The following is a 7,653-nucleotide window of genomic DNA, read 5'->3' on the forward strand; positions in this document are numbered from 1 at the left end:
CGTTCCCGACTTTTAATTTTCGGACATGACAATGGAAATTTGTTGGCAACGTCACGATCGTGGCAAAATCGTGTAGTCTGTACAGGCCATTACAGCATCTCTTTATACTCTACTGTTCAGTAAAATTTTACTTAAAAAAAACACATAGTTTTTTTTCTTATGCAGAGTCAGTACTCACTCTGTTTCAAAGTGTGATGGGCAATAACTGATTGCAATTAACTTCCACTTAGCCAACAAATGAATTTCCTCTTTTTCTACAATCGATTGGTTCTGCCTTTTCAACAGTCCTCTCCTGCAAGAGGTCACTGAGAAGCCTACGCACCATTTCAAAGTTGGACAAAATCTAAAATGGTTCAGGTCATTTCACACTGTAAGGTAATTTTAAGCATCAAGATGACAAAGAAAGACTCCCCATCAGTAGTTAATTTATGGACTCATTGAAATGCTGATGTATTCACTGCCATCAGGCTGAAGTCCTCAGTACCATCAAATGCTTCTGGAACTTTCTGTCTCTGGGGATGAGCCTCGAAAGTCACCGAGAGTGATTTTATAATTACAGGAAGTTGGAGAAAGCAACTTTTTAATATGTGGAGGCACACCCAAAAGGTTTCAAAGCCACTGAAATTACTGTACATCTCTTTCCGCAGTCTTTGCATGAATATTCTTGCTGCGAGTTATTATCAGACAAGATATTTCATTAGGAAAACATACATTTTGACGAGTTGTGTCACAAGGATTACACAAGTTAGTCACATTCTGTTTCCACACATAACCTATACAAACGACCTATTGAAAGCACTGATCTATTCAGTAGTCTAAGACTAAGCTCAATAATGTCATCTTGTCTGTGGAGTACATGTGCACTGTTATTGGCAAGACCATGTATGCTATGGGAATTAGCATAGGACTTTATCATTCTGCTCTAAGTAGTCAGTGTGCATGTGTGTGTGTGTGTGTGTGTGTGTGTGTGTGTGTGTGTGTGTGTGTGTTTATGTATTTATGTGCGCGCGTGTGTGCGCGTGTGTGTGTGTATGTGTGTGTGTGTGTATGTATGTGTGTGTGTTTATGTATTTGTGTGCGTGTGCGTGTGTGTATGTGTATGTGTATGGCTATATGTGTGTGTGTGTGTGTGTGTGTGTGTGTGTTTATGTATTTGTGTGCGTGTGTGTATGTGTATGTGTATGTGTATGGCTATGTGTGTGTGTATGTGTGTGTGTGTGTGTGTGTGTGTGTGTGTGTGTGTGTGTGTGTGTGTGTGTGCGTGTGCGTGTGTGTATGTGTATGTGTGTGTGTGTGTCTGTTTGTTGTTTTGTGTGTGAGTTCCCTGCACAGACCCTGTATGTTTAATCAATCCCTTGTAAATGGCTGCCTTGCCGGGGCATGAAAAGGCTTGCATGTAGGCATTTCCTAAGGGACATCACATCCCTAGCTGTAGCCAATTCTTTTCAGCTTTAAAGCAGCGAGGATCACCAGTCTGCACAATGCAACATGCAGCATAGCTCATATGTCTGCTGCCTATGATCATGTACTGTACAGTATGCTGATTTATTTGAGTTGGGTTGGTTTCGCAAATTGCTACCAAATTGTTTACCAAAGGTTGGATGTTCTTATACAGTGTGTGTGTGTGTGTGTGTGTGTGTGTGTGTGTGTGTGTGTGTGTGTGTGTGTGTGTGTGTGTGTGTGTGTATATATATACGTACACATGTACATATATATAAATATAGATGTATGTATTTAATCACACTTGTGTACTCATGTTGTCCTTTTTGGGTTGAATACGATGTATTGCTTAGACACATATGATCAATCATCAACCTAACCATAAACCTAGCCCTAATCCCTATAATAGTGCAGTTGTTTATTGAACAAGTGCAATGTAGTAACACATTAAGTACATAACATTTAAAGACAATTACAATGAAGAGTGTCGCTACATAGCATTTGACCATCAGATTCACTTTTAATACCTACATTACAGTGCACATGGTTCACAACAGGCTTTGTGGCCTGTGTGAGAAAATAATAAGCAGACCAGATTCCTTAGAAAAGCCCTTAGACAGCCCTGATGCAATAGCTCTCAGTGGTCCTATTAGTGAGGGGTGCACTGGCCATGAAAATGACTACGGGGCTCAGTTACATTAAAATGGGTTCAGCCATGAAAGGAGATGATGAACCCGTAGTGAGTGACGATGTCGAGGCAAATCATTATAACTTTTCTTTCTGTAGCCTACACACACACACACACACACACACACACGCACATTCCCAAGTCGTGACTGTACTGGAACGTTGTGACAGGAGAACTATTTTCTTCCCACAATACGCACACAGTCATGTTGCCCTGACAGAAACTTTTTTTTTCAGGCAGCTAACCATCTAATGGCTCTATTTTCAACATTATTTTAATTAATTCAACCGTGCTGAAACTTCCCTTAGCTACACATAGCTACAGTATAAAGCCATCTCATATGGTGTGAATAGCAAGGGTACCGTGCACATTAACCTTGTGATCTGCTTTCAGGGCTAGACTAAATGAGGTTGAAATCTCACCTTCAAACATATTTTTTTCAGAGTGTTTCGTGTTTCTGACAACACAGGTATTTCAAAGACCAGCAGAATTGTCTATTCAGTCAGAGACTGAAGGAGCACGGGGACTTTTCACAGATATTTTTAATCACATTGCATTCATGTGGAAATGACAATCTAATGGGGGAGAGGAGCACGGCACGAGGATAAAGGCAGTGTGTCATTGTGCCGCTCGCTTTTCAAAAGATTTGAATGGGCTAGTGGTTGCCAGTGCGAGGCAATTTGCTTCACATGGAAGCGCTAGCTAGCAGGGAAGCTGTTTCGCACATTTGGACAGACACTGAGACAAAATGTTATCTCTGCTGATTAATATGCAGTGATCAGCCTGGGAGAGATACTGAAATACTCTCAAACAAAATGTGAGGAGAGACAGAGAGAGAGAGAGAGACTGAGAGAGAAAGAGAGAGACACTACAAAGTTATTCTTAGCAACCCTGCCAGTTCGACAATACCCATTCCCGACAGACAATATCAGTTGATGTCTAAATCAATCTCTATTAATATTAAAAGCAGCTCACTCTCTTGTACTCAAAATAAAAAACAAATAACTTGGGTGATTTGTTTTGAAAATTAAGGTGTCTAGCTATCTGGAAATCCAGGCATCATCTCTTCCCAGAGTGCTTGGCCATGTTAAAAGATAGTCTGACACCCTCTGCTACAGACACGACAGACTGAGAGATTCATCATGAGATCTGGTGTCAGTCACAAACACACAAGCACCCACACACACACACACACACATGCACATGCACACGCACAAGCAAACACACACACACACACACACACACACACACACACACACACACACACACACACACACACACACACACACACACACACACACACACGCACACACGCAAACACACACACACACACACACACACACACACACACACACACACACACACACACACACACACGCATACACATCTATGTGTATTGTGTATACAATAGTGAGTCTGTATATCAGGATCCAGCATCCTGCTTTCTGGCGTTTGTTTATTGAAATTCCTGGTAGAACGACGGGAGTGTTTTCTTAGGAATACATAAAGATCTGTGGTTTTGGTTTTATGGTCGCTAGTCACACAAGGTTGTTTGTTCAGCACGGAAGACATCCATCTGCTGCGAGCTCACACCACGTGGCTGAAACCTGCGATAGATCACGGGTGCGAAAGAATTAGTTTCAGGTGTGAAAAGTGTCTCTTGTCGTGCCAACAGCAGTAAGAGGACAGTCTCACTCTTGTCATCTGGTCTCTCATTGCTGTTCTGTCTTATTTTTTTGGTTGTTTTTCTCAGTCTTCAGCAGTTTCACAGACTTGTTATGAAGACCACATATGAAGCAGTAGACTGAGTCCCTGTGTAAACTGAGCCCTGTGCCAGCTCTTTCTCAGAGAAAACACCTTATGTTAGTCACACATTCAGCTATGAATGTTTTTATGAAAAAGTAGCTAATCTTTAAAACTACAGAACAAAACTACAGAAAGACAGCATAAACCAGGACAGTTTGTGACACGCTGAAATGAAAACAGATCTAAAAAGCTACACGACTATTACCCTGTTGGTATTTTGCTACAGCTTCCCTCCTGATCACTGTAGGTTTGTTCAGTGACTTTGTATAACCCTACAGGGTTTATATCACTTCTTTCTGTGCTCTCTTCAAGCTTCTGGGTCTCTGATGCCTGGAGTGGATAATAACGATCTGGGCTATGCCTCTTAGAAATGGACATCTCAATGAACTGAGATATGAACTATAGGAGACATTATTTTAAAGAATTGCTGGGCAGTACTGTGCCTACCATCCCCCTTGTTATAATGGCTTCCCATGGAGGTACCGTAGGCAGCCTTAAGCTGTCAGGCCTTCAGTGGCGATGCCGACTGTGCCCTCACAAACGCTGCTGGAGTTGGCACGCCGTTAAAGAAAGTGTCAGCCCCGTTCCAAAAGTTTTGAAAGCATAGGACGTTCTTCCTCGTCTTCTTTTTTCGAGCTGCCTGAAAACTTTCTATGTGCGTGTGTGGTCTGACATTTTGACACAGAATGGCACCTCCACAGTCCGTATGCCACCTTCACATCGGCACTAGAAGTCAGCTACGATATTCGTAATGCTCCCCCAATGGACATCGTACTAGACTGATGAAAGTCTTGGAAGCATTTCGAGTTTGGAAGGCAAACGTCCAATTATAATATTTTATTTGTCTAACTGCCCGAAAATAACATTAGGAAACCATGTAAGACAATGACATGGCAAAAAAACAAATTAATAAATTACTAGAAACTGAAACATGGAGCAAAATAATTATTTGTTTTGCACCAACCGTTAATTTTAATTTTCGCAATATGGGCTTGTATACCACTATATATCATGCACGTCCCTTTTCGATAACTTCTGTTTGAATCTTATAAAAGATAATAATTCAGTTTGTTTATCAGTACCAACAGTCAGATTGCACTTGTTAGCCGTGGTCGGACCCATTCGCATGCTGTCTGCATAGGAAATGAATGACTTCCGGTCCTTTCACTGCTATATCTACTGTGGCAATGTGAAGGCGGCATTGGAGTGGATTCCAATATGAGTTTAAGTCTTTTATTCCAGCTGTAAACCCTGCCACCATTGCATAGATGAGAAACTCTATTTTTCTCAAGTCCTCTTTTACAGCTCAAAATGCTGAATTATTTCTCAGGCACCAGCTGGTGTGTTGTGATCCAGATTGCATCAGGCCCTCATGATGCTGAGGTTCAACAGCCTCCCAGCAGACTTTTCCTGTTTGATTGGCTTGCGACTGGACTCCAATCCTGTGTGAAGGCACAATAGCTGCATTCATGGAGCTGATGAGGGCATCCTCCCTTTATCCCAGTGTGGGCTGCTGGAGACAAATTAGCTGCTCGCCCTCTTTGTGTGTGTATGATTTTGTGTGTGCCTGTGTGTGTTTGTGTGTGTTTGTTCACGTTTGTGTTTGATGAGGTTATGAGTAGGCCCTGCATGTCACCCCTTTTTTTTTGTGCGTGTGAGTTTGTGTGTGTCCACCCAAGTGTGCGCACTGTTTTTGTGTGTGTCTGTGTGCTCACTTTTTTGTCTTTGATAAGGTCTACGGGCAGGACTGCACGTCTCTTCATGCCATTGTGTTGGGGCTCTGTGCGGGCACTGTGTTTGCCCGTTGACAGGGTTCTCAGAGCGAGTGCAAGGGCCTGTCACCTCTCATCAGGCTGGACCACGGGGGACCCGCGTCCGTGCCAGCCTGCGGTAATGAGCGTTGGCACGCTGGCACACTGGCCACCGTCATCCGTCACCCTTTCAAATGTCAAACCTGTTGTGCGCTTGGACCGGGCAACCACCAGCCAGCCAGAGACAGAAGCAGAGGATGGGAGATAGAGTGAAGTGGTAAATCAAAGTCAGATTGAGAGTCAATGTGAGTAGATACAATAGCGCAAAAGAGGAAGGGGTTGTGAGTATTGACACAAAGTTTGAATGAGAGTTGAGCCATATTATAAAGGTTAAGGTAGACAATGAGGCAGTGAGAAGAACTTGACAGACAACACTGAAGGAGAGTTTGTGTAAAGAGCAAACAGTTAAGCAGGGCAGCAATTTAATTTAAATTAAATAAATATCTATAAACTCCTCTTTTATACATCCACGGTAGCATTATTTATATGCAGTTCTATGCCCTGAAACTATTCCATGGCCTAGACCATTTGTATGAGGAAGAATTTAGCATTGCAGCACATTCACTTCCAATGACTATCCCTTGATTGCTGAATCTGCTCTACCTGTGTGTGTTTGGATAAAAAAAAACACGTTGACCAAATGAATAAATTCCAAAACTAACATTTTGTTTTTGGTTAATTAGTTGGGATGTAGGACTCTGAAGAATGCAGAATCAGATAGGACGGACTTTACCATTCCAATTCTAGAATTCTTGGGAGAAACTTTCCCTTGAAGCATTAGCGGCAGGGGCTAGTTGTCCCTTTCTGATCCTCTTAGCCTGGAGTCCTTTGACAGAGTTATTACAGAGTGGAAAGGATGGTCTATGGACTTAAGAAATGTTTCTCATGGCCGTTTCACAGCCCTCAAACTGGCCGACATGAATAATAAAGAAAGCTGGTGAATCTTTTATGACAGAGGGAAAAAACAAAATGGCCCCTGGCCACCCCGTACACCCCCTCATCGTTATTCCTCAGGGGTGCCAAGCGAAAGAACAGACCCCACGAAGGAGGGAAACTTGTCTCGCATCACCCCGACTGGCATGACTTATTAATGGACTGTCTGGACAGAGTCTCGGAGTCGGACATCTTCTGAGCACCACCCTCACAGCTAGGCCACACTCTCAGACACACATGTGTACACACACACACACACACACACACACACACACACACACACACACACAGACACACACACACACACACACACACACACACACACACACACACACACACACACACACACACACACAAACAAACATACATAACAAAACACATACACATAAGCACATACTCTCTCTCTCTCTCTCTTTCTCTCCCTCTCTCACACACACACACACACACACACACACACACACACATGCGCTCGCACAAGCAGTCAGAAGAGTAGTGGAGAGAAATGGGTGCACATTCATTTGTCTTTGAATAGTGTTCAAACTGTATTCATTTGCATCAGTCATTGAGTTGCTAGCCCATAAACAGTCATTACTCTCCCTAATAGTTCGAGGGTCTCAGACACGGGGTGGTCAGGATGTATGAGAGGTGACAGAAAAAGACAGAGAGAGAGAGAGAGAGAGGGAGGGAGAGAGAGAGAGAGAGAAAGAGAGGGAGAGAAATTGGGCTTGTGCATCTATAGTTAGCCTAGCTTCAGTGGTGCAGAAAGGAGTTTTACTCCATCTTGCATTTTTATTTCATTTCATCTGTGTAGGTGCAGTGTGGCAATAAAACACTCCCACATAAATGCAAAATAGCACTCTCACACACACACACACACACACACACACACTCACACACACACACACACACACAACTTGTAGTCTACACACTCACAACTGTCACTCTTGCGAGCTACTAATCTGTTGTGACAGACAG

The 7,653-nt window shown here is 42.9% G+C and overlaps 2 protein-coding genes across 2 annotated transcripts in view; one reads left to right on the forward strand and one right to left on the reverse strand.

Moving 5' to 3' along the window:
• The window catches only part of ggt1a (gamma-glutamyltransferase 1a), a 39,983-nt gene that overhangs the window by 23,487 nt on the left and 8,843 nt on the right, over nt 1–7,653 (reverse strand). The window lies entirely within an intron of this gene.
• The window catches only part of lrrc75ba (leucine rich repeat containing 75Ba), a 31,520-nt gene that overhangs the window by 9,924 nt on the left and 13,943 nt on the right, over nt 1–7,653 (forward strand). The gene's annotated exons all lie outside the window — the stretch shown is intronic.

The sequence above is a fragment of the Sardina pilchardus genome, chromosome 8, assembly GCF_963854185.1.
Source record: "Sardina pilchardus chromosome 8, fSarPil1.1, whole genome shotgun sequence".
NCBI classification, from domain to species: Eukaryota; Metazoa; Chordata; class Actinopteri; order Clupeiformes; family Clupeidae; genus Sardina; species Sardina pilchardus.